Source organism: Euleptes europaea, chromosome 2 (assembly GCF_029931775.1).
Source record: "Euleptes europaea isolate rEulEur1 chromosome 2, rEulEur1.hap1, whole genome shotgun sequence".
Taxonomy (NCBI): Eukaryota; Metazoa; Chordata; class Lepidosauria; order Squamata; family Sphaerodactylidae; genus Euleptes; species Euleptes europaea.
This window is the reverse complement of record NC_079313.1, coordinates 66,056,086-66,071,728: the sequence shown is the minus strand read 5'-3', so window position 1 is coordinate 66,071,728 and position 15,643 is coordinate 66,056,086.

Sequence of the window (15,643 nt, the reverse complement as noted above, 5' to 3'; positions counted from 1 at the left end):
CTAGATCAGTTCCTCCTGGAGAAAGTGGCAGCTTTGGAGAGGGGACTCTATAGTATCACAACACCAATGAGCTCCCTCTTTTCTCCAACTCTGCTCTCACCAATTATCCAGGAATTTCCTAACCTGCAATTGGCAAGCCTAGCCCACAACAATTATGACCCTCTATATATACCTTATAAGCCCCCTTCCAATATTGTGAATTGATGATTTCAGAAGTCTATGATCTAGCCATTAATATTGCCGCCAATCACAAATCAGTTTCTGTTAAGTCTGTGAAATTAAAGAAAAATGATGCCTTCTTCTGAATAAGCCGATTCCTAATTGGTCAAAGCATAACACAATGATAATTCTGTGATTTCCAGTGTGTAAAATACAGCTATCCAATAATAGCAAAGAGAGCAACTGTTCCACAACTTTGGCAGTATTTATCTAACACAATGACATCCACCACATCGTTAATCAAACAGCACAGTGGAAATAAAATCATAGGAATGGAATGGCGTCAACGGATACATGTTGCTGCATTTGGCAATCCACGTTCCAGATTAAATTTGCCATTTCTTTTGATTTTTCAATTTTATTATTCTTATTATTTTTTAAAAAAAATTTAACATTGCCAAGCGCAAATTCAGGAAAATGATATCATAAACTAAGGGATGTTTCAAGCAAATGTCAGTTTTTTCTGACTTTCAAATTCAAAACAGCTCAGAGATTTAAACAACATAGTACATGTAACAAATGTTTGTTTGTTTTAAGATATACCTAGATATAACAACAGATTTGTAATGCTTCTTGAGCTATATAATGTGCAGAAGCTCCACATTTTGCTCATCTTTACTTTTTAAAATATTGTTCACAAATGCAATGCAAATATTATTCGATTGGTTTATTCCATTGAGCCAGGTGAATTAACAGCTACCTTTCATCCCTCCAAGGCTATTATGCTTAATAAAACATATATTTTACATTACAAACCCCATGAAGATTGTAATTAAATGCGCAAGCAAGCTGTCTTTCCCTACAACTTTAACAAAAGTGATCTGAATCTTTTAAGTCTCTTTCCATACGGATTATGGCTCCCCTGCTGTTTGGGAAAGATAATTTCACTTGTAACCCTAATAACTTGAGCATGGCGATGGCTGGCTCCGTGAAAGGAATGCACTTCACTGCACATCTTGGCTCAGTTAGAAATCGGAAACAGATGGTCCTTGCGGCTGGCTTCCCACTCGGGTCCGCTCAGTGCCAGCCCACGGTCGCTGGCTGGTTGCTGCTGGCACTGTGTGACTTGAACATAGTAGGACAGTGGCAAAAGAAATCAAATCTTTTTCATTGAGCAGCACACTCTAATGCGCTTTGACATATCTGACATTCTATACCCAACATCTAGTTAGAATATATTAACCTTTTAGTTTTCTTAAGCACCACTCGCACACGTTAGGAAGCCACTTACTGGGAGTTTTGCAGATGGGGAAGTGCTTTGCAAAAGTTACCGTTACAAAATAAGGTCCTTCAAAATACCTCCTTGAACTGTGAGAAGAAATGTTGTGATCAGAAAAACAAGATGCTTAGTGTGAAATTCTTGACCTCTGTTTTCCCTCTATCTGTTGGGGTCCCTAGGGGTGCATCCTCTATCCTTTCCTGTTCTACAAATTAACATTGGACTTTCAGTACCACCTGTGTGCTATACACTCCTCCCAGCTTTCTCTCTCTGCTTCTGAATTTTCTCCCTCCGTTCCATCTTGCATCTTCAGTTTTCCACCTGGATGGCTCACCGCTGTCCCCAACTCAATATGTCCAAGGCTGAACTTCTCATTGGTCCTTTCAAGCCTTCCTCTTTTTGGATATTCTCCTTATCTCCTGACATTATCGCCATACACACTGCAGAGCATGCATGGAGCCCTGGGGCTGATTCAGCCCAAGCAACTCAAGAGGCATGTGAAGAGGCAACTTCCTGTGTCTGTGCCATTACTTCCTGTGCCGGTGCCTGCGCTTATGCCACTAGAGTTTTAAGGCAGGCTGCAAAGGTATTAACTGTGCATACCACCTCAGACCCAACCCAGGCAGCACAAGAGGAGGCACATGTTTCTTTTATGCCAAGGTTGCCTGCTTGGGATTAGGGTTGGAAACAGTCCTACAGAAAAATCTCCTGTCCCTTTAACAGAGGCTTAATGTGTGGAAATTAGCAGCTGAAGCTTTTCATGGCATAGCTGTAAATAGCATCACCTGGTAAATAACATCCCATTAAGCCTCTGTAAAAAGACAGCACATTTTTTCTCTCCAGCCAGTTTACAACCCTACTCAAGATCCACCCAAGGTGAGGTGCAGAAGAAGCTGGCCACCTTGGATGAAGAATGCCAGGTGGCCAGCAGCAAAGGTTGCATCTTATCTGCTGCTGCCTACCCAGGCGCCTTCCATCTGAGGTAGGCTGCGGTGGCATTTACTAGGCACCCTGATTTGTAGCCTTCCAAGGTGTCAGAGAAGAAGGCGCTTGGAGTGACCTGATAGCTTGAGCCAGCTGTGCATAACCTTGGTTTCATCTTTGACTCTTCTTCCTCTTTTATTCCCAATATTCAGTCTGTTGCAAAGTTGTGTCATGTCTCCCTTTAAAACACTGCAGAAATATGGCACTTCGTCTGTCGCCCTCACTGAAAACCTATACGCAAACAAATGATCAAACGTTCATTTCTAAAGTTGAGCAAACCCAAGCTGGTCGCGTCACGCACATAGGAACATCTGCCACATGTCAGTTCAAGAGAGAAACTACATAGAAAATGGTAATAAATGCCAGCATTCTAGTAAATTATGAATTATTATCTCTATCAGAAAGAGGAGTCTTTCCTTTTATTAACTAAAGGCACATTCCTTTGCCTGTTGTAACCCTGCCTCAAGCCTGTGAGAGAGTGTGATTACTGGTATTGCCAAATTGTCAAAGTCTGGCCAGTCTTTCTGAAATAAACCCTAGGTTGTTAATGAGGCCTACTTCATATATTATCAAAATGTCAGTGTTGCTGCTTCCCTATTACTGGATCTAGGGTTGCCAACCTCCAGGTAGTAGCTGGACATCTCCTGCTATTACAACTGATCTCCAGCAGGTAGAGATCAGTTCACCTGGAGAAAATGGCCGCTTTGGCAATTGGACTCTATGGCATTGAAGTCCCTCCCTTCCCCAAACCCTGCCTTCCTCAGGCTCCACCCAAAAAATCTCCAGGTATTTCCCAACCCGGAGCTGGCAACCCTAACTGGATCCCATGCAACTTCAGTAAGGTCTGAAGGATAAATCAGATAGATTTGCCAGCCTCAGCCCTCAGTGCCCCAGACAGGTCAAACAGAGGAATAAGCAGTCCCTATGTGTTCTGCCCATTTCTTATGATTCAGGCCTTCAGATGTTAACAAAGTAGTGTAGAATACTGGGAGAGTCCGGTTGTATATAAATGGATCCAAAAACTGGTCCTATAAAATCCTCATCCTTAGAGTCAGTCTTAGTGATTCTACTGCCCTAGGTAGAAGTCCAGGATAAGGCCCCAGTATCATTGCTGCCACCACCCCCTGCCAGTGCCATCCATCCACCACAGGGCCAAGCTAGAGCTGACCCTTGCCCCCTGCATAGTGGGCACAAATGGCCACCACCCAGCTGGTTGCCTGAGTCCTGAACAGGGCAGGCATGAGCAGTCATCACTGTCAGTGGATGGACTGAGCCCTAAATATAGCAGGCACACGCAGTGGTGGTAGAAGCCTGCTCTTCTTCTTTGCCTCCTCTATCAGGGAGCAGGGCCATGGGTAGTCATGGCACCCAGGGGCATGGCACCCAGGGGCAGCTGCCTCAGTTGCTTATTGGCTAAGACTGCCCCTGCTGATCCTGTAAAGGCTTCTGCCTCATCTAGGGACACTCTGAGAAGAAGCAGTCTGAGGAATTTGGTATATTAGCAAGATCTTGTGTGGAATGTGTGTGTGCCCTAGGGATGCATCTGCACTGCAGGATATCCTGTGAGGAAATATTGTTTAGCCTAGAGAAGACTTAAGGGGAGACATGGTTTCAGTCTTCAGATGTCTGAAGGACTGCCATTTAGGAGATGGAACAGAAATGTTGTCTTTTGCTCCAGAGGGCAGGATTAGAACTAATAGGTGGAAGTAGTTTTCAGCTAGATATTAGAAAAAATAACTTCCTAATAGTAGGAGCTGTTTAACTGAGGAGCAGACTTTCATGGGAGGTGGTGGACTGTCCTTCAATGGAAGTCTTGAAGCAGAAGCTGGATAGACATTTTGAAAAGGGGTAGCCACTTACGGTATATACATATGTAAGGTATTCCAGTCCTGTAGGATATGGGGTAGGACTTTGTTTTCCTCTCTCCTCCCAATGCCTGTGCTGTCATGCCAAATTTCCCCTTGACATCTGCACTCTCCTGTTTGCTTGTGGCTCTCCAAAACTTATCCCTTGTCCAAGAAAATCTACTTCAAGGTCTTCCTGCTGTTGCTTGCCTGCCCAGATGCCTTGCCCTCCTTCAGCCACCAGATGCCCTTGCCTTGTTAGTCTGCCTCCTCCTCATGCTACTGGCCTTCAGGCTAAATGACTGTGCTGCCATTTAGCACTTCTGTCTGTGTTATTGTGCATTTATAATATTTCCTATAAATTATCCTATTGACTTTAGTGTTAAACAGGAAAGCTTTCCATTGCCTCAAACAGGGGGACCCCTTTATTCTATATGACTGAATCCCATTGCTCACCTTTTCTAGTGATAAGGGAGTTTTTTATACATTTGTGTGTGAGAGCTTACACATACAACCAGAACCCTTTGATATCTTACTGCTAGACTAGCCAACTGTGTTGTAGCGAAGTTCCCATGCCCTTAACTGTGACAAGAGATTTAGAAAAGGCAGGGGACATTTTCCCCCATCAATTAATCTGCATGCCCAGTAAATCTTCACTTTTGGCTTGTGATGCAGATGTTAAAAAGCACAGAAGCCTGCTACAGATTGTATGAGGGTTTCTAGAAGAATTTCACTTGTTCCCTTTTTGTGCCTTTCATAGCAATCAGTGGTGGTGTAGAATGATATGAGAGCAGTGTGGTTGGTGGGTAGAGTGTTGGACTAGAATCTGAGAGGCTCAGGTTTGAATCCTCCCTCATAAAAGCTCACTGGGTAACCTTGGGCCAGTCACACACACTCAGCCTAACCTACCTCACAGGTAGGGTTGCCAACCTCCAGGCACCAGCTGGAGATCTCCTGCTATTACAACTGATCTCCAGCCGATAGAGATCAGTTCACCTGGAGAAAATGGCTGCTTTGGCAATTGGACTCTATGGTATTGAAGTCCCTCCCCTTCCAAAACCCTGCCTTCCTCAGGCTTCGCCCCAAAAATCTCCAGGTATTACCCAACCTGAAGCTGGCAACCCTACACACAGGGTTGTTGTGAAGATAAAATGGAGGAGAGGAGAAGGATGTAAGCCACTTTGGATGCCCATGGTGGAGAAAGGCATGGCATAAATAAATAAGTAAGTAAATACATATACATACATTACATACATACACACATACATACATACATACACACACACACACACAGAGAGAGAGAGAGAGAGAGAGAGAGAGAGAGAATCTAGTGGTTGGAACTTTCATGGTGTGAAAATTAAGTGATTGGGAAATAATTTCCTTATAGCAGACTGCAGTTAAAGGGGAGAAGAAGAAGAAGAATTATTGGTTTTTATACCCCGCTTTTCTCTACCTATAAGGAGATTCAAAGTGGCTTACAATCACCTTCCCTTGCCCACAACAGACACCTTGTGAGACTGAGAGAGTTCAGAGAATGCTGTGAGTGGCCCAGGGGTCACCCAGCAGGCTTCGTGTGGAGGAGTGGGGAATCAAACCCGGTTCACCAGATTAGCGTCCACCACTCTTAACCACTACCACTATGCCACACTGGGAGAGAAGCAGGGATGCAAAAAGGAGGCAATCCTATGTGCATTGCAATTCAGATCCTGCACTAGCCCTGCACTAGAGGAGAAAATATCCTCCCTCAAATCACCAATGTATACCTCTTTACTAAGTGATATTTAGCCTCTTACTTAGGAGCACTTTTTGCACAAGCTCAGTAGGTGGCAGTGCCTATGCTCTGTGCCATACGGAAAGCTGCATAAAATTGAACTGTAAAAGGTAGCACCCTTTACTAAGGCTGCTGAGCCTATGCAGAAATGGTTATTTACAGAATCCTTGTGGATAAAGAAATTCATTCAGGATTTCTGAAGAGGGCGAAGAAGGGAGACCTTGCTTCCAGGGATGATATTGCAGGTAGAAATGCAGCCAGCTAAACTGCAGATAAAATGGGTTATAGTAGGTGCCAGCAGATGAAAGTAAGAGCATGGTTCCCTTTGTAATGATGGTGATTCCGAAAAGGAAGGGTCATCCCGCATGTGAAGAAGCAACAAATGGCAACAGACTGCGTTCTGGCTATTATTCATGTGTGGGATGAATCTGCGCTGGAAGGCGCAGATCTGTTTAAAGGGCCCCCCGCGCACCTTCAGGGAAGCCCCATGAAGGCCCGCGGGGGGGGGGAATTTTCCCCCGAACTCCAGATCTCGCGCCGAAGTTCGCGGATCTGAAGCGGGGGAGTTCGGACTTCGGCACGTCCCGAATTTAAACGGGCCAAATTTTGCCGAAGCCGAACTTTTCCAAAAAAAAATTTTCAACATCCCTAAAATAATGTTAATTCTTGTAATGTCTGGTTTTCTGTTTGGGATAACTGACCAGGAGGTAGAGGAAGACTCCACGCAGAAGCTTAGTGAAGTAGGCCAGGCAGACTGTCACCACTGCATCTTTCTCATTGGTTCCTACAGTATGTTCAGGCTGCAACCCTGTGAACAGTTTCCTGGGAGTGAGCCCAATGGAAAAAAATGGGAATTACTTGTGAGTAGACCTGCTTCAGATTGCTCCCTCTGCCAATGAATACTGCAGGTGGGAGGACAAAACAACTCTAATGCACTTTTACTTAGAGAACTGCACCAAGCACAGCTTTGTCTGTGGTCCCCACCTCTACAGCTTCTGAGCCAACTGTACAGCACAAGTGGTGGGAACAATCTATCTCAGCAGTGTGAGAACTTGTAACTTCAGCAGTTGAACCCTTAAAGAGTCTGAACCATTCTTTGCTTGTACTGGGTTTTACTAACTATTCCTCATAGCACACGATGGGTAGCCATGATAGTCTGTCTGTAGCAGTAGAAAAGACCAAGAGTCCAGTAGCATCTTAAAGACTAAAAGAATTTTTGGCAGGGAATGGGCTTTCGTGAGTCACAGCTCATTTCTTCAGGTACCCTGCCAGAAACTTTGACTGCTGAGGGGAGGGACACTAAATTGAAATCTGGGAGCGCAGCGAGAGAGCCTAGACTTCAGTTTAGCTTCTCTTTCTGCCGCAGTTGAACTCCAGCTGCGACGGCGATGATAAATTGAAGTCTAGGCTCACTTGCAGTGCTCCCAGACTTCAGTTCAGCATCCCCGCTACAGTTGAACTTCAGATCGAAAATCCAGACAGATCCAAAATACAAACCACTTCTGGTCCCAAGCTGTCCGGATGAGGGTTACTAAATCTGTACTACCTTCGGCTGCTATTGCCATGCAACCTTCCCATGTCAGTGGCAGCAGGCCCCTAACCCAATGGTTGCATGTAAATAATATTAGGAAAGTGCTCTGTGAACATAGCCAAAATGGAAAAGAAAATTGTTATTAAAGTGGCATGTTCTGCCCATCACCAGCTGTCTGAGTGGCAGCTCATCACCATGTCGGGACCGTTACATTAAAATATGGAATAAGTGAAGGTCACAGAATGTTCTGTACTGCAGATAATAGAACCCTGGATAAGAGCCTATTTTGTATATAACAACATAGTATAGAACAGAATTTCACTGGTGAAAACTCTCTCAAAGAAAACAAGCTGTGTCAACATAAGAGAAATGTATTTATACTCTTCTTATCCTGACTAGTTCCTGAATAGAGGTCAAGTTCAGAACAATCATTGATTGATTTTATTAATTTATTTTATTGACTTCATTGTAAAAACTCATAATAATTCATAAAGGCGTAGTTGATTGCTAGCAGGAGGTTTAGGTTGCTTTCAGTACAGTTATATACAGTACAGTACAGTTTATTGGAACAGTAGTTGATTGCTAGCAGGAGGTTTAGGTTGCTTCCAGTACAGTTATATACATTACAGTACAGTTTATTGGAACAGTCCATGACCAGTAAAATATCCATCATACAGTTATATGTTAAGAAAATGTTTACCTGTGTACAGGTTGAGTATCCCACATCCGGACAGCTTGGGATCAGAAGTGGTCCGTAGTTCGGATCTTTCCAGATTTTGGATCTGAACTTCGGCTGCGGGTGAATTTCGATCTGACTTGCAGCCTTGCTGCCCAACCTCTCCAGACTTTGGAAAGGCCATGGCAGCATGGCTGCAAGTCAGATCCATTCAGCCTGGCCTCTTGGAAGTCAGCAGAGGCCAGGCCACACAGAGCTGCCTTCATGCCGGTTCAGAGGTTCCGGTTTTGGGGTCAGTCCGAATAAGGGATGTCCGGATATGGGATATTCAACCTGTCTGTCCTTGTAAAACTGCTTCTTAACAATCATCCATACAATATTCTCTGGTGCATACTACTAACTAACCTGTGCTTGTCCAGAGATCAGTAATCTGTTTACTTTCAAAGTAATGTTTGGTCTACAGGTGATAGATCTTTCAAATTATTTCCAGAGGAGACTTCTTGCTTGTGGCACCACAAATATTAGCAGTAGGGCTGTTGGAAAAAAAAATCGGTAAAATTCGGATTCAGCAAAATTTGGCCCGTTTTAATTCGGGAAACGCCGAAGTCCGAACTCCCCCGATTCGGATCCATGCAATTCGGTGCGAGGTTCAGAGTTCGGGAAAAAATCCGGCCGAATAAAGCCATTAAAAACACATTTGCGTCTTTCCGTGGCTCCGGGGGGGCATTTTGGGGGTAGAGGTCCCAAACTTTCAGTGTAGCTTGAGGGGACCCTTCTTGCAAGAACTCCCACGTTTGGTGACGATTGGGTCAGGGGGTCCCGAGTTATGGGGCCTGAAAAAGGTCCCCCCACCTATCTGCCAGGCCCGGGGGTCTGTCTGGCTGCCTTGGCAGTTGGGTCATACCATTACCCCGGCCCAGGGATCTGGTTGCCTCGGTAGTTGGGCCGTACCATTACCCCCGGCCCGGGGGTCAGACTAAAAGGAAATTAATCCCAAATTATGGGGTCCCCCTCCTCCCCCCTCCACCCATTGGAATGAATAGAACTTTTGGAGTTTGCCAACCATGCGAAACAACACGAGACCTTTGGAGTGTGCAATTGTGCAATTTGCAAACTCCAAGGCAGAGACGTGCTAGCTATGCATTGGATATGCTATTAATTAACTCGGCAAATAGGAACAAAGTAGCAGATGACTTGGGACTGGGAGACCGTGCAAATGCATTGTAAAAGTCACATTTTGCAAAACCGTTTTGAGCGAGCAGCAAAACAGACCATGCAAAAAAAGCCCCAGGGTTAGTATTTTCTGCCCTGCTTCTTCTTCTCATGGTGAAGGGACGCTCCTCCCTTATGCAAACGACTCCACCAAATTTTGCAAGTGCTGCTTTGGACACCCCGTGCCCCTGCCCTCCTGCTCCCACGAGCCCCCGCGCATCTAGGAGGGCTCACTCCAGGAAAATGGCAGGGAGTAGGAGGACGTATAGGCAAGCTCCCTGGCTGGAGGAGGAGGTTGACATCCTTCTCCATTTTTGGGAGAGTCGATGGTACTTATTCAAGGCCTTCAAACGCCCCAAGGGTTGTCTGTTTTTGAACAGATCTCCCAGGCTCTCCTGGTGTGGGACTTTACGCACACCCCAAGAGAATGCCTTAGAAAATATACGAAGGTGCGGGATGCCTTCCAGGCTTCCTTGCAGCACGCGTGGCTGCGGCCCGGGGAGAAGAGGCCAGCCCATTATAAGCACTTCCGAAAACATTGGGAGGACGCAGGTCGCCCCAGCACGGAATTTGAGGCATGGGCAAGTAACTCTGTCTTTCCCAGTGACTCTTGTCATCTCATGATGTGACCAAAGCACGCTAGCCTCAGCTTAGTCTTTTATTTTAGCTTCTAGGGTCGGTTCAGCCTTGATTAGATCTATAACCCCCACACACACCCCTCAAACCAATACAGCTCGGCTGGACCCCAAACGGGGAAAAAACCAAGGCAGAGGAGGCGCGGTTGCCATGCGGAGGGAGACTCATGCAAGTTGCAACGCCGCTCTCGCCCCCCTCAAACCAATATGGCTCGGCTGGACCCCAAACGGGGGAAAAACCAAGGCGGAGGAGGCGCGGTTGCCAAGCGGAGGGAGACGCATGTCGCACCGCCGCTCTCGCACCCCCCTCTCAAACCAATACGGCTCTGCTGGACCCCAAACGGGAAAAAAAACCAAGGTGGAAAAGGCATGGTTGCCAAGCAGAGGGAGACTCACGCAAGTCTCACCACCGCTCTCAACTCCAGGCAAGGGTGGCCAAGGGCAAAAAACCGCTGCACCGTCACACTCAACCCCAGGCCAGGGGCAAAAAACAGAAGCAGAACACACACACTACCACAGAGGCAAGTGGGCACACAACCCCCTCAGCAGAACAGGCGAAAGCCCCCCTTTGGCTTCCCCCACCCACCCACAGAAACTGCTCCCCCCACCCACATACACACACAGACTCTGCTTTCCCCACACACACACACGCACACACGAGAAAAGGTATAGAGGAAAACCCCAAAAATCAGACGGTGTGATGTCTTGTTCAAGCAAGAGCACGGAGGAGAAGTAAATCCAATCCTATTCCAGTAAGCAGCAGCCTCTCGGCCCAATCAGGAATCGGATCTCTCAGCAGCACCACCAAAATGGAAGGCAATGAGTACAGTTGGGACGGGAGGGGAGGGACAGGAGTTTTTATACTCTTCTCCTGACCATTTCAAAAGTGAGAATCCCTGCTCTGATTGGCCAGGAGAAGACCCAGCTTGGCCACCATTGGCCGTGGGAGAATGCTGCTTACTAACTGGTGGTTATGTTGCGGATTCAGAGCCCCCGAATTTGCCAAATTTATTCAGTGATTGCCCAGACTCGCCTAATTTGGCTCGTTGTTTTCCCGCCTTTTTTCATCTGAACTGAAAACCGCTGAATTGGGAGAAATTTGGCTGTTTTTCAGTTCGGGACGAATCGACAGTGTACAGTGAATTACAGTTATCTAGTCACTATAATGCCAAAGGCTAGTACAGGGAAGGTCCTAATCCACTTGAGCTGTATGCTGAGCTTGAAAAGAGGTGGTTGGCTTGGGAGGTGAACAGTCTCTTCTTCCATCCCTCAGTGAGTAGGCCCAGGGGGGAAGGGGGCAGGATCCTTACCAGGGCAATTTTCCCATCCCTGTCCAAACATGATAATCAGTAAAAGAATTCTGAAAGGCATAAGTCAGCTGTTAAATATTTCATTCAGTGAAATACAATTTTGTGGACTGGTTGATACAGTAGGTCCCAGTGACTCCTTTCTGTGAAGTAAGTATTATTGCTGTGACAGAAGAAACTTCCCTCATGGTTTTTTTCTGGAGTAAGAGTCCTTGTGTAGCAGAATGAAGTCTTTGGATCCATCCCATTGATTTATTTTATAAGACTGAATTCAAAATATCCATGTAATATTCCCTCTATTTATTTGGGTGGGCATGTATATGCCAGTAGCATAGATGGTAAGATGTAACTCTCTGCAGGTTTGCTGCAGGAGATATCACTGAATATCAAACTAGCAAAAAAAAAAAAAAAGGCTCTTCTTTGGTTACAAAGGATAGATGAAGCCAATGACTAAAATTCAAAGAACTGCACTACTCATCTAATCACCCAAAGTCAAAATCTAACAGTGAAATCCTAAGAAGACTTTTGTGGGAACAAGACCCACCAAATAGACCTGAGTAGGATTCTGTATAAAACTGTATTGCTCTCTAAACCACTTCTGAAACTGAGAGGACTTTCACAACCTATTTGTTATATGACACGGGGAACTGCAGGTTAAAGAATATTCGATAAGACATTCTCAACTTTGTGGGCATCTCTAAAATAGTTCTCTAGATGTTAGCTGCAATTTATGATGCAGAAGAAAGAATGATTTTGGATTCCTTTGCATGTTTGGAGGTGAGTATCACAGTTAAGGGACTAACTGGATATTGATTAGGAATTAGTCCCACTTTTTTTCCAGATTATGTCCATGAACACTATCCAGAAAATTTAATACATTTATGACTTGCAAGCAATAGTATTTTATTTATTAAGAAAAAAAATTGTAATTCCAAAACAGATGAATGCTGGCCTACCAAGTAAACTAAACATGAATTTTGCAAAGTTGGTGTTGTTCTTTAGTGGATTTTATGTATTTATGTTCACACATGTCTAATATATTTGGTATTTTTTCCATCAGTGTATATAATGGAGTTATATTCTTAACTGTTTTACAAATTGCTTGTGTATGTGTGTTGAGATGGGAGACCATCAAGGAAGACCAGGGTTGCTATGCAGAAGACGTCAATTGCAAACCACCTCTGCTCATCTCTTGCCTTGAAAACTTCATGAGCGGTTGCTATTAGGCAGTTGCAATTTGACAGCACTTAATTTTATACACACATATACTGAATGTTTTCAAAATATCTGTTCCAAGTCAGATTAAGTCAGATCTGGGCCGTTAACGCATGGCTCCTTTGTGCCAGTAAAGGTGCACGCTTTTTTAACGTGGGAACCTTTTTACTGCGGGAAATCAAACGCCCGGCACAAAGGAGCGCCCAGTGGGAGCCGCCGCCGCTCTTCTCTCCTCCACCTCGTCATCCCCGGGTAGAGGCTGGCAGCAAGCAGAGGCTGCTGCGGCCGGGGGACTGGCAAAGCAGCTGCCGCCGCCCTGCCAGCCCCCAGGCAGCTGCTAAAGGATGTTGATGCTGAAAATTGTGTGAGGTTTTTTAAAAAAAAGAAATCAGTGAAAGTAAACAGGCAGGAAGCGGGTGGACTGGCAAAGCCGCCACCCTGCCGTCCCCCAGGCAGAGCAGGGGGGAAGCCGGTGGAGGGTGGGGGCAGCCACTCACCTCCCTCCCCGCAAAGAAGAGCAGACACCAGCAAAGGGTGGAAGTGGCGGGGGGCTGGTGAAGCTGCCACTGCCCGCCTGCCCCCCCCGGGTTGGAGAAGAGCAGGAGACGGTGGGGGAATGGAGTCACCGCCGCTCTGCGCTCCCCTTCCCCGGGTCGAAGTGAGAGGAAGCCGAAGGCAAATGGAGGCTGCGGCGGCTCCTTTCTCCGGGCGCCGGAACCTGCACTTGCTGCCGCTTCCCCTCGCCTCTACCCGCTTCCAGCCAGGGGGGAGGGGAGAGAGAGGCACAAGGTGGGGGGAGGAAAAGGTGCCACTGCTGTGGCCCCTGCCAGCCCAGAAGTCTCCCAGCAGGGACTCGACCCGGAGGAGCACGCATGGGCGAACTCCTTCCTTTGTTAAGCGACTTCCATTTAAGTCACGATAACAGAGGAATGGGTTCTCCCGGGGATATAGCGAAAGCAGGACTGAACGCGCATGTGGGCGAAGCACATGCGTGCAGACCTCCTCAATTCGCTGCATTCCCGGGAGAAAAGAGGGAGAAAGTGGCCATGCGTTAACGGCCATAGAGTTGCCAATGGGCTGGGAGAAAAATGTCCTGTCCTTTAGAGGGGTAATGTGTGGAAATGGGAAACTAAAGCTTTTCATGGCATGGAGGAAATAACATGCTATTAAGCCTCTATTAAAGGGACAGGATATTTTTCTCCAGGCAGTTGGTAGCTCTCTGTTGCTACATGATTAGGAGACAATTGTATGAATCCAGCCAACCTTTTCAGTCAGTCTCACCTAGTTACCCTTCTTACTAGCACCCTGTCCCATATAGCCTTTGTTCAAGCAGGTCCCACGATCCCCAGAGTAGCCTTTTTGTGGTCAAAGGGTCCCACTTCCTCCCCTTTTCACTAGTAGAAAAGTTGCTTGGATGCAACCTAATTAGGGTTGCCAATCTCCAGGTACTAGCTGGAGATCTCCTGCTATTACAACTGATCTCCAGCCAATAGAGATCAGTTCACCTGGAGAAAATGGCCGCTTTGGCAATTGGATTCTATGGCATTGAAGTCCTTCCCCTCCCCAAACCCCACCCTCATCTGGCTCCACCCCAAAAACCTCCCGCCGGTGGTGAAGAAGGACCTGGTAACCCTAAACCTAATGGCTACAGTCCTGAGAACAGTTTCCTGGATGTAGGCCCCATCGAATAAAACAGACTTACTTCTGGATAGATCTGCTTGTGATTGCTCTCAATGTTACTTTCCTCAGAAATTTCTGTACTTTAAAACTTTTCTTTATTGAGAAGTGTTTTAAAGAACACATATTTGTGAATGTTTATTCATCAAATATTTAACCATTTAGAATTTTTTGTTAATCTAATCTAAGAAAAAGTTTGTCAACTGGCCAGCAAAAATGTCCTGTCGTTTTTTACAGGTTTAATAGCTTTTCATGGCATGGGGCTTAAATAACCACCTGATAACTGCTGCAGATCAAACTGATATTAAAGGGACAGCTAGAGGGACCCATTTAAAAGTTGGCGAACCTATGACCCAGAAGGAAAACCAGACATCTTTTTCCCCCCAGGGGCTTACTCTCTTCTTTGCTAACAGCTACCTGCATTTCTCTTGGCTCGAGAAGTTATGACATTGTCACTTTTAGATGAGTGAATTCTAGAGTTCAACGTTAAGAAAATTTCTCAATGTATACTCCACATTTCTACTAATGTGTATGATGTGCTTCTTTTCCTAGTCTCAGTTGGCAACAAAGATGTGCTTAAACACTAATTAGAATGCATACATGACACACTCTCTGGGCATGCAAGTCTATAGAGCCTCCATAGGGCAGGGCTTGATAAAAGAGTATGGGAATTAGGGGAGAGGAAATACCCTGTGCAGAAACACAAGTGTCAAATACCACTTGGATGCATCTTGTGGAGTTAAAAGTACTTCTACAGACGTTGTCTCTCAGTCTGCTCATTGTAGTTCAGTAAATGAAACATCACCATCATTATCTTTACTTTTCCTAGGTGAAATCCAGTGTTGCAAATGCATTTCGTTCTGTACAGAAAGCAGTGCACTTTAGCAGGAGTTGGCATTCCTTTCTATGGCAAATGCATTCTGATTTTCCTCCAAAGCAAGAGTACCTGTATGTGGGATATTTATTATTCAGCATTAATTAATTTTTTAAAAAAGGGAACACTGGCAGAGGCAGGTACTTGCATTAACAAAGAAGCACTTCGTTTGGGGATAGCCAGCTGCTTTGCTTCTGCCTTAAAAATATAAAGAATTGAGGTTAGAGGGAAAACATCATTTGTGGTTGATTAGGTTTCTAATGATATTATTTTTCATTGATACCATTCACATGTCATATTTTGCAGAACAGTGATTGACAAGAGTTGAATTCAAACCACATTGACGTCTTCTAGTGTGTGGGGTTTATTATTTCCTTTTTTTTTCTTTTTGTGATTGAAGGAAAACTGTTTAGATGTTTGTTTCCAAAACGGCATCTGTCAGCAATCAAAGGGGGAAAAATTGCATAAAACAAATGCAA